The following is a 16,793-nucleotide window of genomic DNA, read 5'->3' on the forward strand; positions in this document are numbered from 1 at the left end:
CTGGGAGGGAGCCTGCTTCTCCCTCTGCCTATGTCTCTGCCTCTCTCTGTGTGTCTCTCATGAATAAATAAATAAAATCTTTTTTAAAAAATCTCTGATTTTGTATTGCTGTACTAGGAAGAGCAGTACTGCAGTGACTGTGATTTCTACCCTCGGAGGATGACAGCACCTACCTAAGCAGGCAACTGTGAAGCAGCCAGCCCACTCCTCAGAAAGGCAGGACTAGCCTCAGAGAGACTTGGGGTGCAGGGCCGCCCTGCTGTGAAGTCAGCACTTTTCCCCACAAATAGTGATTCCTTAGGTTTGTTTCCTGCCCATCTGGGTCCTTCTGAGTGACCTTCCAGAAGCATCTCTGGAACCTTCTGAACATTGACTTTTTAAAAAAAATGTCCAACCAGGGCTTCATTCCCTAACAGGATTTCCTTCCACTTGTACACATACCGCCCCCCCAAAAAAATGCTTGCTGAATTAATGAACCACTTCTCTTATCTATTTTTCCTGTTATCTAATTCCGAGGGGAAAGCTGGGAGCTCCGAGGGAGCTGGGAGACGCAGCTCACAACGCCTCCCTCCCACCCCGCTGAGAACAGCCTGGAATCCCTGAGACTGAGAGACTGAGGAACTGAGACGGTCCCTGAGAGTCTGCTTCGCACTGGGCCCACGGGGAGCTACAGGGGCACCGATCCCACCAGGGGTGAGTCCTTTCCTGGCCTTCCTGGGGACCCCTGTCTGGGCAGAGGGGTGATGCAGGGCGCCGGGAGGAGCCCAGGAGGAGCCCAGGGGGGCCCACAGCCCCGCAGAGGAATAGAAGGTCGGTTAAGTAAGGTTGGAGCGCTGAGTCGGGAGCCTGTGGGGAGAGGGGAGGTAGGGGCAAGGACCTACCAGTGAGTGACTGAGGATGAGCAGGAGGCTCTCAGACCTTTGAGGACAGGAAGAAAGGAGATTCTTACCAGGCCAAACCACAGGGCAAGGCTTCCTTTCCCACTTTTTCCCTCTGTTTCTTTTTCTTTCTCACAACTTGGTAGTGTTTTAGTTTTTCTATTTCCGGGTTCAGCCTCCCACTCCAACAATCAGAAATCGATGGGGATGGCCAGTCTCCTAAGAAAAAGTAAATAAATACATACCACACAAAAACTCAAAGGGATTTGACCAGGTGTCCCGGACCCTCCTGCCTTTGCTCCTTCCAACACACCCAGATCTCTCGGCTTCCCCACCACCACCACCTCACCCCAGGAGGCCACTGATGCTCAGTCTTGAGAACCCCTTGAGAAAGCTTAGGAAAACCCTTCCTGATCTATGTCAGACGTGCTCAGTATGCTTTCAGGGCAGAAAGTCTCACCAGCGTTTCCTGTTGTCTTCATTGGTTTGTTAGGGAATAGGCCTCTCGGCCTTCAGGATCTGATATTTTTCTTTGCCTATTTACAGGTCAAGGGTTAGCCAGGTTAGGTGTAGGGTTTAATTTTTCATTTATTCTGGAGCCAGGCATGTGGTGGGAAGGAGGAGTAGAGGTGGGTTTTGCAAGTGTACCGTAATGACTGTGCAAAGCACGCTTTGTCGTGCTTTGAAGAGCTTGGTTGCATATGCTTTTTCATCCAAGTCAAAATTACCTCTGCTTTCTCTAAATCTAGAGTTGGGACAAATGAGCTTTGAATTTTAGTTGTAGCTGAGAAAGGGGGTGAGTCTGAAAGAAAAGTAAAGACAGAGGAGTAGCTTTGAAAAGACAGAGGTGGAGAATGAGAAGACAGTGAAGCATTATTTAACAGCTATTGCTCTGGGAGAGTTCAAAACCAACCAGTTGTCTGAGCTTCCTCCCTTTGCCCAAAGGTTAAAAACAGACAAGGGCATATTTTAACTCTGTAGCCTCTTGAGGACAAATCAAGTGCTCTTTGGGAATGGGGTCCGATTTAGTGCAAAGTCTCTTGATGTCTGTGCACTTACTACAAATATTAACAGGGAATGGAAAATTATTCCTTCTGTGTTTCCCTCTCCCAAAGCCTTGCCAGCTTCCAGTGAGACAAATTCAAAAGCTGTCTCAAAACTTACATTCACCTGCTTTACTTATCATTCCCCTGCCCAGCTCATGTTTCTCCTGTTCCTTCCCATTTTCCCCCTTTGAGTGGACATTCTCAGTCTTCTGCGTATTCGTCAAAAATAAAGGGAATTGAAAGGTCTTTAGCTGGGCAAGATTAAGGAAGTGCCGATCTGAAATGAGGGAAAACCTTACTGCGAAAGGCTCCTAGAATCCTATGACCTATTATCACAAAATTGGTTTGGCTTTTTTTTTTTCCCGTTATAGTGATAAGTGTTTTGTTTCTGTTAGTCTTATTTGGATAAATCTGCTTAGAGTAAAAGGATATTTGAAAGTCCCAGTTCATGAACTTTTTTTACAGAAGTTTTTAGATTGCAGTTCATTTTTAGTGACATAGACATTTCCTCTGTCTTCTAAAGAGTTTGTCTGTGAAGGTGATTTTTGCATTGGCCAAGTTCAGTTGAGGGGGGCGGGGGATGGGGGGAGATTTTAAGACAGCTTTGTGGGGCTGGTATTGAGGAAATGGTATGAAGTTGCTCTTTATCCCTGTTCTATTTCTCAAGCTCAATAAAATATCCATTTCAAACGACCTTCTAATGCCTAGTTATATTTGCCAAGTGATTTATAGGATGTAAAATTATAGTTTGTATGTGTAAGTCCAGAGATGTTTTAGGGCTGGGGACAGTAGAGAAGAGGGCGTTGAGGGCTGGGATAGGACAGATACTGAAGAAATTCAAACGATCCATCTCCAACTGTCTAAACACAGCACCAAGTGGAGATTCGAGACAATTATCCGAATAATTGGGAGGGAGGGAGGCACGCACTTTCACCGGCGTTATCTATAAAGGGGCGACACAGAAAATATCCGTGGCCCCCAAGGCTCTGCTTCGGTTCTCCCCAGGATCCCCAGAATTCAGACGATTTTTCTGTAGGTTCTCGGAGCCGAGTGGAGACGGGGCAGGAAAGACGTTTCTAGAAAAGCTTAAGAAGGGCTCCCACCGCGCCACTGGGGGGGGGGGGGCGCCGCGGGACACTCCGCCGGGCCTGATAAAGCCCCGAAGCCGATCTAAGGTCAATAAACCCGGAGGCGTCAGGCTCCGGCGGAGGGTCGGAAAGGACACGGGAGGGAAGGGAAGAGACCAGGCTTAGGGCTGTCGGCGAAATGAAAAAGAACCGAGGACTGCTGAGCTCCGAATGTGGGCACCCGCGGACTGGGCGGGGTCCCCGCGCGCGGCCCAGCGCGGATACCCACGACCTTGAGAGTGTCCCTGGCCTTCATGGGCCCGGCCTGGGGCGAGCAGTCCTAACCGCGTCGAGAGTTTGGAGAAGGAAATGAAAAGTAACTTTTTTTTAAGGGACAGAATGGGGGCTGGGAGGGGGGTGGTGGCAATGGACACTCCCAAATAAGGGGAACACCCAGTAAAGCTTCAGGGACCCCCAAAGAGGCAGATAATTGCTCCTAAAGTAAAAAAAAAAAAAAGGTATTAATTAGTGATCAATTGCAATCCCTTCTGAATGGCGCTTTAGAAGTTTGCGAATTCATCTCCGTGTGGGAGGTGGTGTTTCTCCCACACCCCGCAAGACGAGAAGAAAGATTGGGAGAAGTTACTCTGCCTGGCTGTCCCGCAAAGGGGGCTCAGACCATTTGCCAATCCGCATTGGAGGCGATCTCCCCAAAGGAAAAAACCCCACTGAGAAGTACGCCGCCCTCGCGGAAAACTGCCGTGGGCGCCCCAAAGAAGGCTGCTCCCGCCTCGGGTGCGTTTAAGGTGCCGGCGTGTGGTCCCTGCGGCGCGGCCGTGGGCAGAGCCCGAGCAGGTGGGGAAGGAGGCGGTGGCGGCCAGCAGGGCTGCTGCAGCCGCCCGAGGCTTGGAGCAAACCCCGGCGCGCGGCACCACGTTCTAGAACCCGCGGGTCTTTGCAAGCGAACTAGACCGTTGGCCTGCAATGCCACTTTGCAGCGGAACTTCCTCTTGTCGGGTCTCTGCCCGGCGAGGCTGCGGTTGGGTTGGTCTGAATGCTTCCAACCACTACGGCGCCGCAGAGGGCAGGTCGACCTCGGGTGCCTGTCGCTCCAGCGGTCTCCAGGGTCGCGTCTCCAAGCCCGGGATCCCGGCGGGACCCAGTGTGCCCGAGCAGGGCTAGTGGGCGACAGAGCCCAGGCCGCAGACCCCAGAGTCCAGGTCGGGATCAGCCGTGTGACCTCGGGCCTGGGCCTGATGCTGCTCAAAACGGGTCCCAGATCGCTCTCTCCGCGGGAGACCCTTTTTGGGGAGCTCCGAGCCGGGGCATTCTCAACACCCAGGTGGACCCGGGGCGGAGGAGAAGGTGGGCAGGGCTTCCACCCACAGCCTGCCCGCGCCTTTCCCAGTGCGGGGGCTGGCGCGACCCTGGCCCCGCTCGCCCCAGTGCGGTGCCCCGTCTGGGCTGGGCTGCGAAGGGCATAAGGAAGCCGCGTCCCTCTGCTGCCTACCCAGTGGCTCCCAGTAAGGTCCCAGAACAGGCCAAGAACTACAGTAGGAGTTTCAACAAAACGGGTATCCCTTGCGCGCGCGCGCGCCCTACCCCGAGTTAGGCTGCTGTGCGTGTCAGCATCCCTGTGCACAAGGACATCTCCCCGCTACCTAGTCGAGCGAGGGTCTCCGCGGACCCGACTCCAGTCCGCAAGGCACTGCTTCAGTCCTTTCTTGGGCCGGGTCTGGGGGGCTTCTAAGGGGCGCGGATGGCACCCCTAGCTCGTGGGCTTAGTGGGTTACCAACACGGAATTGGAGAAGTCTCCTTCGGCCCGATTTGAAGAGCTTTAACATTTTCTGCACGGTCCCCGGCTGGCGCAGGGGCCGGAAGTAGAGATTTCTCGAAGCTTCGGGACCTGGGACTTGTGCAGAAGCCACTGGATTCCCAGGCCTGGGCAAGCTCAAGTGCTGGGGGGAGAGCACTGTCTTTTTATCATTTCTGGGCCGCGCACTCGACCGTTCCCCAACACCCGTCCAATTGGTCTTAGACAAGACTGCCCGCAGAGCCTTCCAAAAGCACGTTTGGCTAAGCCCCGGGGGGGCGGGGGGCGGTGGCCGCAGCCCCCAGGGCCGAAGCCTGCGCGGGGGTCGCGTGTCCAGGCGCCGGTGCGGCGTTCCCGGGGTCGGTGTTTGACAGGGCGGAGTTTGGAATGGCTGCTGCTTTTCTTTAGATACGGTGATGTGTTGTTCTCCCTCAACCACCCTACCCACAGGTCTTAGGGATTTTCTTTATTCGTTTAGTATTGTCTTAACTTTCCTTGTTTTCTCCTTTCTTTCGTTCATCCCCACCCACCCCCACCTCCCTCTCTGGTTCTCGTTCTCCTCCCTCCAATTCAATGCCTGAGTTTCCTTTTCTTGCTTAATCAAAATCCTTTCCCCTTACTACTTTGTTCTTTATCTATAAAATTTGTTCTTTTCCTTTTTTTCTTTTTTCTTTTCTTTTTCTTCTTTTTTCTTTCTTTCTTTCTTTCTTTTTTTTTTTTTTATTTTTTACCTGAGTACCTTTCTCTTTTGCCGGTCCTTGGCGGCTGCAGACCTGGCTGATTTTAGTGACTCCGGGGTGCTCCCAGATATTCGTGCCACCTTTAAAATCCAAAATCCCCCGACTCTCGCTTGCTCTTTTCTCATCCCAACCGTAGATCCTTACTCCTCATGGTAAATTCGTTTTTAAACTAATTTGAGTGTGATCCTTGCATGCAGAACGCACTGGATAATGATGTCCTATTGGGTGAATCAGAAGCCGTCCTGTTGGCGACTTATCTTAATTTCTGGATATTAAACTACACAGTAGCTGTGTTGTTTGCCCTTAAGAAAGGTCTTAAATTTCCACCTCTAAAATACCACACTATACAATCATTTTCGTAGGTGGATGTCTACCAAGATTGATTCACTAAAAAAAAAAAAAAAAAAAAAAAAAAAAAAAAAAAAAACATGATGCAGAGGTTTTTTTTTTATGTTGTAGAAACATTTCATACTGAGCCAGATGATTTGTCCTGCCACACCATTTATTATGGCTTTTCACTAACTGTAAGATTTAACAGGAAATTGATATGGCATAAATAGATAACTTTTCCTTGTTCACCAGCTAAGATTTTATTTGCTTTCTGTTATATCACAGTAGTTCTATCATAATAATGATAGAGCAATTAGTATATCCTTGTAGATAAATAATGATTTTGAGCATTTATCATTGTTTTATGTAGAATTTGTTGTGAGAGCGTATATGAAATTTTATTTTTATAAGTGTTGATAAATAGTAGATCTTTTTTGCTTTTGGATAATGACTGAAGACAAAAATAGCTCATAAGAAAAAAAAAAACCTTAAGGTTTATTTAAGAAACTTAAAACTCCAAAGAAACTTTTCCTTAAAAAAACAGGGTCATTAACCGGTAAAAACTTGACCATGGAGAATTAGGAAGGGGGAATCAGAAAGTCAGCTCTGCTTCCCCTGCAGTGACTCAGGAACAACAAAAAAATGAGGAAAGGTACAGCCCTTCTGATGCAGTCATCACTGTGCAAAAGCATCTCTCTGGTATCAAGGAGGGGGGGTGTCATTCGAGTGTTCCCACCTTCTCTGAGGTTAACAAGCAGAATCTACAAGTTACTGTCTTAGTAACAACCAATCGCATCGGATACCTGCTTCCTTAAATGCTATAGGAGTAGGGGCAGGATTAGGGTCCGGGCAAGTTCTGGGAAGAGGCGCTCTGTGGAAACAGCCTTGGGGCCCCAGGATTTGTCAGCAGCTCTCTGCTCTCTCTTGCCCTCTGGATTCCCCAGGCTTCTCGGGGCTGCCTTTAGAAAGCTCTCATCCTAGTGGCCGCCCGAGTTTGCTCCAGCCGCGATAACGAAGGGGCTTGCTATCTAATCTGGACAGCAGCTTGAACAATCCATTAGACCTCGGCATTTATCCGGGGCGGGGGTGGAGGGAGGGATGCGATCTGGCTGCCCCACCCTGTTCTGGGAGGCTTTGAGCTGCCCCATTTGGCGACAGGAGGGATTAATGAAATAGAGAGTTTGGTGTGGGCTCAAAACTGACCACTGCGAAGTAGGCTTCCTGAGGCTGGTATGTTATATTTCTATCCTTTGTCAGTATAAGGATGAATTAGAATCCCTTTGGGTTTGGCAGATCAAATTTCCTTTAAAGAAATTCAATATATAGTTTAAGAAGTTCAGTATATAGTTTACATAGTCTCATTCAAACTCCACAATAATCAAAAGGCACTGTAAGAATCCTATATTCACCAATATTCCTCCGGACTTGGGAGATTTAAATCCATCCTCCATTCTTTCGTTCATTCATTCAGCAAACATTTACAAAGCTTTACTCTGGGCCAGGCATTGTGCCTTGTACTGACAGGTTAAATTATTTGCCCAAGATGAGAACTCCACTGGCGACTGGGGTGGGACCCTAAATCAACTATTCCAGTCCCGTGACTGCTCACTTCTTTACTCCAACACATACAAATCAGAGAGGTCGGGAGCTAGAAGGGCCCCAGAGGTTATCTGGTTCAGCCTTCCATTCAATGCAGGAATCCCCTCCCCAGAAGGCCAGCAACAGTCTCTACCCTTAGTAATAATCACTCCTGCCTGAGATTTCCGCTTGAAAGTGACTCACTGGACTGGCAGGTCTTTCCCTGAGAGAGGATCATCTCTGCCTGCCCACACCTAAACTCAGGGTGCTAAGCCCCTCATGCTGCTGCAACCCACATCCCACTAACCCAGCTGTGCCACTTCCCCTTCAGACTTCTCCTGGAGAGGGAAATCCCAGTTGCTAGACACTAACCCCATGAAACTTTAAGGCTCTATGGGCCTTAGGCAAATCTTCACTTGCCCACAGAGGATATTTGCTAGCAGAGAAAACACTATAGGCAATAGCCAAAGAATCACCAGAGCCTGGATTCTAGTCCTGATGCAACCAGCTGCAAACTGGGTGACCGCAAGCAAATTATTTCTCTTCTATTTCTGGCATATCCTAGAAATAAGATGTATGGAATGTACTTCTCAATAGTTGAGTGCCACCTTTTTCCAAGATAAATTTTCCCTTCGTACATAATCTGAGATTATTCTCATTTGCTGGTTAAAAAGGTAAAGGCTACAAAAGGCAACTTCTGGACAATAAGCTCATGACAAAGAATGTTCTGGAAACTTTAGATTGATGAGATACTAAGTGCAAATTGTCCCTGGGTCAGTGGTAAGAGTCTGGACTCCAGTGTTACAATAATATGTTGAATCTCATCTGCACTACTTACTGGCTGTGTTATCTTGGGCAAATTTCTTAACATTTCTGTGCTTCAGTTTCTTATATTTTGAAATTCCCATAAACTTTACAAGACAGGGACGCCTGGGTGGCTCAGCAATTGAGCATCTGCCTTCCGCTCGCTCAGCTCAGGACGTGATCTGGGGATCTCACATCGGGCTCTTTGCATGGAGCCTGCTTCTCCTCCCTCTGCCTGTGTCTCTCCTCTCTCTCTGTGTCTCTTATGAATAAATAAATAAAATATTTTTTAAAATTAAAAAAAAAACTTTACAAGACAAACAGGACCTCTCCTCAGTCCCTGAAATAATCTCTACAGCGGTGATTCATTCAGTTGGGCATCAATGTCCCTCCTTGATTTCATTTGGCTTTGTTTGTTTGTTTCTTACCTCTGGCTTCAAAGCCCTTCAGAAATTAAATTTGTCTGATAAAATGTGGAAATTTACCTGAAAAATTGATAGATGTATTTTTAAGTTATCTGACCCAAAATTGAGTGCTGCTGGTGGTGGAAATTTTGGATGCAACATTTCTAGAACGCAATCTTGCAATACAGATCTAAAACCCTACAAGTGTTCACATTCTTGGGCCCACTTTTCCAGTAATAGAAATTTACACCCCGCCCCAAAAAAGAAATTTACCCCAAGGAAAGAATCAGAGGTCTATGAGGTGCCCTACTTACCAAAATGTATGTCAATTTGACAAGGGCACATCAAACTTCTATTTATTATAGCAAAAAGTAGAAAACAACACAAACTATGAACAGTAAGAGTTTATTTACATAAACAATGCAAAACCTATAATGTAGCCATCACACTGTTTCCTTAAAATATTTAATGACAGAGGAACGCCTGGGTTACTCAGTCAGTAGAGCCAGCCCCAGACTCTTGGCTTCAGCTCAGGTCATGATCTCAGGGTTGTGAGATTGAGCCCTGCGCAGAGCTTGCTCCATGCTCTGCTTGTTCGTCTCCCTCCCCCGCACCCTCGTGCTTTCTTTTTCAAATAAATAAGTAAATAAATAAAATCTTTAAAAATATTTAATGACATGGAAATTGTCGTATTTAAAAAATTAAAAATAGACTGCAAAAACACTCTATGCGGTGTGAAAGTGGTGGAGAGAGGTGGGAGGAAGGAGAAAACAAATGTTCTCAGTGGTTCTTTCTGGCTGATGCAGTGAAGGATAGATTTTCTCTTTCTTGATATGCTTTCCTGTATTTTCCAAATGAATTACAATGAGTTCCTGTTTCCTTGACATTAGAAAAAGAGATGTTTTGAGAGGCATGGGGAGGATTGATCAAATCCAAGATATGCCTCTTCCTATGATTTTGATTTTGTGACTATTGTGCTTATGACAAAAGCATATCCATTTTAGAGAATTCTGCTTTAGACTTCTAAAACTCAATGGACTCAAACTCCAAGTATAGTCTCAGACTCTTGATTCCTGGATGAAGACATTTACCATTGGTAGGAGTGATTTTTCCACAGAGGTCTCCCCTCCCCCTTTAGAAAATGTTTTCACAGCCATCCAGATTGTCTCAGAATTTCACTTGTAACCTTGAGTGTTTCTGAAATTGAAAACAATAGTCTAACTTCTTGTAACTTTCCTCTTCTCAAAACTCCCTTTGCTGGCAGAATATGTGCTGGAATGTAAGGCCAGGTGCTGGTCCAGCTGCAAATAAAAGCTGATTATTCAGACCCCGGAGAAGGGGAGGAGAGCTTGGACAGGGGAGGGAAGACAGACCTTTAGTGGTGCCCCAAAGCTGGAGAGGGTGTTCAAAAAGAAAACCTTTGTGAAAGCAAGAAAGTTAACCCCTAAGAATGGGACTGAAGACCATATGAATTACAGGACATGTTTCAATGACTGTCAGCTCCCATTATTGAACTGAAATAGTTTTAATTTATTAAAAGGAGTAGCACTTTATAAAGATGAAGGCTGCTTTCCTCCCCCTTTATAAGCAGAGTGTGAAATGAGCTTGTGTGTGTGTATGGGGGGGTGAGAATATTAACAAAAAGGAACAAAATCCCACCATAAACTTAGGGAAACTTAGGGGCATCTGGCTGGCTCACTGAGTGTAACGTGCAACTCTAGATCTTGGGGTTGTAAGTTCAAGCCTCATATTGGGTGTAGAGATTACTTTAAAATCTTTTAAAAAGTATATACTAAAACTTAGTGAAACTTCAAAAGACCTTGTACTGAGATTTTTAATTAAAATGTGGCACATTTGGTCAACAGAAGATAAAAGTAACATCAAACTAAAGATCAGTTTCATTGTTGTTAATTAGCAAGTAAACATTTAACAAAAATTGTAGTCTAAGTATAGTAGAAATATAGACTTAAAATACCTCTCCTATTCTCCTTCTTTATGCTCTATACTTTTTTATTTATTTATTTTTCAAAAGATTTTATTTATTTATTCAGGAGAGGCAGAGAGAGAGCCAGAGACATAGGCAGAAGGAGAAGCAGGCTCCCTGTAGGGAGCCCAATATAGGACTGGATCCCAGGACCCCAGGATCAGACCCTGTGCCAAAGGCAGATGCTCAACCACTGAGCCACCCAGGCACCCCACTTTTTAGAATTTTTTTAACATTGAGGTCAGCCTTTGTTTGTTTGGCAGGCCACAAGGGAATCTGAATAGAATTTTGGTAGAACCACAGAACTTTAATTTTTATAGGATTACAGTTTTGTAGACTGTTCATCTCTGCCTTTCTCCTCTACAAGGCAAGCAGGACCCAGTTAAGCATCACGTTTATCTTCATGTCACATTTGCTAGCCCCCTGCACAGTACAGACATGGTAGTACTGTCCTGAAGAATAATTCTCACAGGGACATGTTCCAGACACCTTTGCTGACTGAATTCTCTACAACAAAAATCCTCAGCAACAACTGGCTTCTCTCACAGGTCCCTGAAGGGAATCAAACCCAAAGCCTTGGGCAGACCACATGTACTCTTGCCGGGCCAGGGTGCATCCCAAAGCAATGGGTATGAGGAAAACCAGAGCTGGGAAGGGTACATATTTTCGAAGCCTTTGGAAAATGCTTTATTTTCTACTGGGAGAAACTGGGAGTTCCTAGGTCTGTAGGCCAGTAAGATATTGACTGATTTTCTTAACACTATGCCATTTAGCGTTCTCAGAAATGTCTCATCAGACACAGGTTTTTCTTGAAGACTCAACCATTATATATTTGCTTTATAAAGATTATGTAATCTTTATATAATTTTTAAATGATTTCAACATGTCATCAAAGTAGAATAAGACAAAAAAAAAAAAGTAGAATAAGACAAGTCAAATAATCCTTCCCTTGGCCCTGCTACAAACTGATTAACCAAACAGTACCTCGAATTGTAAATTGCTCTCATATGTAAATTGGGGACAATGAATAATATTCATCAAAGTACTTTTACATATATGTCACACTTGATCTTCACATTTGATTGCTCTCTGGAGTAATCAGTGTATCACTGTATTGTGCCCATTTTATAGATGAGGATACTGAGACTCAGAAGTGCTGCATTGCCAAAGGTCACAGTACTAATAAGTAACAGAATACAACTGAAAATGCTCTGCTCTAACTACCAAGTGCTGCCTCCCGCACCCACCAGGGATATGCCAAGGATTCTTGAGACATGAATATGAACTGATCTGTAATTGTTCTAATAGGTGTTATCAGGATCCCTTAATTTCCTCATTTGAAAATCATGGAATCTAGGAATAACAGAGCTGCAAGTCTCTTACAGCTGATCTAGGAACCCACCCCCTTCATTCTGCAGGTGAAGCACAAGGAGGTTAAGTGATTTGCCAAAGGTTACCCCATGAGTTAGTGGAAAATGACCAATGTGATTTTTAAAAATTAGTTTAAAAAACTGCCTACCAAGCCCATTTTTATGGCTTATTTTAAGCAGGTTAATAAGTATACCAGACATAGCTTTAAACCCAACTGAGTAAATGCTGACACTAGTTTATAGATTTAGCAGATAAGTAGCAATAAGGAATTATTCATCTCTCATTTATCATCCAGCCTCTCCAAGGTGCAAGGTATAAAGTGAAGTAAATAGCTCTTTAAGAGCCTCCACACATGTGAGATTAAAACAGTAAAAAATAAAGTGGTTTACAAAGCCATACGTTTACAATGTGGCTGTGCCTGAGGTTTCCTGAAATGTGAAAAAAGAGAGAAATTGAGGCAGATTTTTGCATTTTACAAATAGACTATTTCTTATACAGAGAATTCAGTCTCCAGATTTCTTCAAGCATTAATTAATTTTTTGAAGTATATGTGAGCACCTACTCTGTGCAGAGCATTGTGGGAGATCTGGAGCATTATTAAATATTATTATAGCCATCAATGACTTTTTTAAGCTTAACGAAGCGACAAAATAAAGCATACACACACACATATACACACATGCACTTGAATTTCGAAGAGTCAGGCCGGCATAAGGGAGATGTTTATGTGAGAATAGGAGGAAAGGGGAGACTGCCTGACTGCTGGGGTAGCCATAACAAGGAGCACAGTAAGGAGGTGGCCTTGCCACAACCTTGTCCCCAACACCATTTCTTTATCATGAGAATGGAGTTGGGAAACGTCATGAGCAGGGGAAAATTCATAAAACAAACAGGAGACAGTGAATTGATTACCCAATTAAGAACCAAATCAAAAAATCCTCTCCCATTTAGCTAGATATTAAATACAAACTAGTAGAGAGATGAAGGAGGGACTCAAAGAGTGCCAAGAGCAGTAACATATCCCAAAAATGAAAAAAAAAAATAACATGATTTGCTTTTTTGGGAGGTGAGCTCTGGTTATTCCGAAGTGCTGGCTTATTTTATTATTTTTAATCAATCCCAGTTTGTCATTGGTGAACCTGAAGCCCAAAGTTCAATGTCAATAACAGCAATCACCAATCCATAAGTGACTTTGCTCTCAGCTGCCTAGACAAAAGAAGCTATGAGACATCTCTTAGAGCCCCACATTCATAAAATTGAAGCATTTTCCAGAGAAAAGAAAATGAAAGATATTTACTCAAAACCCTTTACTTTGTAGATGGGGAACTGAGGCTTAGAGAGTTCAAGTGACAAAGAGGGATCATTTAATTTATGTGAAACTGATTTATATGTGCTACTGACAATTACCCAGGTTGGTGGGCATAAACTGGAACATAGGATCACCCTATGAAATGGTGGGAGTCAAAACAACGATAAAGTCCAGAACCCTACCCATCATGTGCCCTCCAACATTGCCGTCTTATTTTCTTTATTGTGAAGGCTGGAATATTTATGACTCCACAAGATATTTGGAAGATATTCAGTTTGGAAATGTAAAAATGTATCGAGTGCCCCTTTTGGATGGTTTATCTTCACTCTAAGAGGGGCATGAGATGACTATAGTTTTGAAAGGCTATGATTCATTGAGACCCTGTATCACATCTTCATACCCCCACCTGCCCCCACTGGAGACTAGTCCGGGTCACTGTTGCCACCTTCCTGGAAAGGGCGGGGCCAACAGTGCTAACCAGGTTCCCAGACTACCCCAGAGCTCAGTGCTGCCTTATCGCCAATACTCTCACCCTGGTGATTTTATCAGGGTGAGGAAAGTGTGGCCTTGGGGTTCAGATTTATAGAGGGGAGATATCAGTTCCTACAGCAGCATTTTGAAATGGAAGAACACGGTATATAAGCAGGGTCCCAGAGCCCCTGCTCCCAGCCCTGCCATGCAATAGCTATGTGACTCTGGATAAGTCTGTAGCCCTTTCTGGGTCCTCACTGCCTCATCTAGTAAATGAGTGTATTGGACCAGAATCCTTGCTGTCCCTTGCAACTCCAGCACACCACATCGATGTCAGTGTCAGAGAGAGGCTGTCCTGAGACCAGTAATATGCATGGAGCCATAGTCACCCCACAACAGGTGCACTCAAGCTGAGATGCTGGTGAGGTGTCACATGATGTCTCCTGCACGTGAGCTTTTTTTCTATGTTTGCACTTGGTGGAAGAGACCATGGCGCATGTGTTTCAGTCACATCCCTGATACTACATCTTCAGTCATAAAGGACAGGGATTTTATATTACGGGATGCCAAGTTGAAACTCCAATTTTCTGAGTTTATCTCAACAAACTTCTTTTATTTTTGACTTATTTTTTTTAAAGATTTAATTTATTTATTCATGAGAGACACACAGAGAGAGGCAGAGACATAGGTAGAGGAAGAAGCAGGCTCCCTGTGGGGAGCCCAATACAGGACTGGATCCCAGGACCCTGGGATCACGACCTGAGCCAAAGGCAGACACTCAACCACTGAGCCACCCAGGTGCCTTCAATAAATTCCTTAAAACATCCACTACCTGTTAGGAACTATGGAATATCAAATATAGGCTTTCTGCCCTCAAGAAGAGTGAAATTTGGGAGATGGGGAGATGTAGACAGCAGACATGGGGAGACAGTAAACTGAAATACAATGCACTAAGCATTGTGAAACCAGAGGGAGAGAAGGGATTGATTTTGGGAATGGAAGTTTAAAGTATTTTTTAAAAAATTTAAAGGAGTATATATAAGAAGAAAGCCCTTGCTTTTTCCCTTTTGTGTCCATATAAACCAGTGCCTTTTTATATGGGCAGTGTTTGGGTTCTGAAGGCAAACTATTTGCTTGTGAATCTTGGCCCCGTGACCTATCAAGCTGGGTGAGTTACTTAATAACTTTGTGCCTCAGTTTCTTCATCTATAAAATGGGGGAAACAGAGTGATCGTGTGGATTAATGAGCTCATCAATCCATGCAACAGACTTGGCACCATGCCTGGCATATGGTAAGTGCCCAGTGTTAGCTGTTACTCAATAAATGTTTGCCTAGTAAATGGATTGAAGTTTTCATCTGTAGTCCAAGCCTTTTATCATACACACTCAGACTGGCCTCATATTTTGGGTTCCTCGCTCCACAAGCTCATTAAGATTAGGTTCAGACTTAGAGGCCTGGCATTCCCACCCTTCCACTGTGCAGGACCAGGAGTGAGCCCCTTTGTATCACAGCTTTTGGGGGGCACTGATACCTACTTCTAGAGCCCCCAAGTTACAAATGTTGATGTAGGGAGGGGTCCAGTCTCTTTATCTTATGGACAGGAAATTAAAGCTTAGACAGGTTAAGTGATTTGCCTGCAGTCCTGCCACTCACTGGGTAACAGTTGCCAGATTAGAACCCAAGACTGGGGACTCCCAGTTCAAGGAGCTTCTACCACCTGCTGCCTAAACCCTGACTCTCCTGGCCTAAGCTGCATTCTCCAGTGAGTTTCTTGGGCCACATCAATCACCACTCTCTCTACTGTCCCCCAGAGGAAAGACTACCCCTTTTCCAGTTGTTAAGTTACATCTAATGCAGAATTAGGACTCTACCTGTCAAGGCTAGTCCCTGCCTCAAAATGTGGAAAACAACTGTGCCCCTTAGCTCTTGGGGTTAAGCTGCCTTCCCTGTTGACTTACGCCTTTATTTCTCATTAATTGAAAGTGCTTTGCAGGCTTCATGTCCAGATCCTCACCTTCACTGCTCGGACAGAGGAGGTGACCCTGGGCGCTTTCACTAGAAAGGCAGAGGAACTAAAAGCCACCTGCCCTTGTTCTGCAGCCTTCAGTCGCTCACCTTAGGGGCCGTGCAGCCTTTCTTCTCTTTCTGAAAGGGCAGGGGATGGAAAAGGAGGTAAAGCAAGATGGAAGAAGGAGAAACTGGGCAGAAATTAAGTAGGAAGCGTGAGAATGAACCAAGCTCCATCGTTTTTTACAATGAGAGCAAGGGAAGCGTCTTTGCTATTGTTAAAAACAAAACAAAGCAAACCCCGACGGCTGTGTGGCTCAGCGGTTGAGCGTCTGCCTTTGACCCAGGGGCGTGATCCTGGGGTACCAGGATCAAGTCCCACATGGGGCTCCCTGCATGGAGCCTGCTTCTCCCTCTGTCTCTGCCTCTCTCTGTGTCTCTCATGAATAAATAAATAAAATCTATTTTAAAAGCTTGCTCAATTAAAAAATAAAAAGTGTCCAAAAATGGGGCGGGGGGGGGAATGCCACGTGGGCACATTACCATCTTTACACGTCGGTGTACTCACTTTCATTTACCTGCCTGTCTTCCTAACTCTCACTATATAAATGTCTAGCGAGCTCAGATGGGATATTCGCGGGCGTCCTGACTTTTCTCCCCTCGGGCTCGGCGTCATCGCCCCGACACTACACTGTGGAGTCCCGCCTCGCGGGGCGCGCCCTGCCCTGGGAGGGGCTGGGGAGCTAGGGCAGCGCCGGGGGCCCCGCTGTCCGGGCGCCTGCACCCGCCTCGCGGCTGGGGGAAGAGCGGAGGTCGGGGCGGGCGGGGGGAGGGGGGGAAGGAGGCGGCCGGGGAGGCTGCGGCCCCGAGGGCGGGGGGGCGGGGGGGGGGCGGCCGGGGAGGCTGCGGCCCGGAGGGCGGGGGGCGGGGGGTGGTCGGCTGGGGATGCTGTGGCCCCGAGGGCGGGGGGGGGGGGCGGGGGGGGGGGT

At 46.0% G+C, this 16,793-nt stretch overlaps 1 protein-coding gene across 1 annotated transcript in view; it reads left to right on the forward strand.

The window, feature by feature from the left end:
* The first annotated feature begins 108 nt into the window (after positions 1-108).
* GATA4 (GATA binding protein 4) overlaps positions 109-16,793 on the forward strand; it is an 86,218-nt gene continuing 69,533 nt past the window's right edge. Inside the window, exon 1 of the mRNA XM_041767306.1 lies at positions 109-693. The gene's annotated coding sequence lies outside the window, so the exon portion shown is untranslated. The remainder of the gene's footprint in view (positions 694-16,793) is intronic.

This window comes from Vulpes lagopus, chromosome 8 (genome assembly GCF_018345385.1).
Source record: "Vulpes lagopus strain Blue_001 chromosome 8, ASM1834538v1, whole genome shotgun sequence".
Taxonomy (NCBI): Eukaryota; Metazoa; Chordata; class Mammalia; order Carnivora; family Canidae; genus Vulpes; species Vulpes lagopus.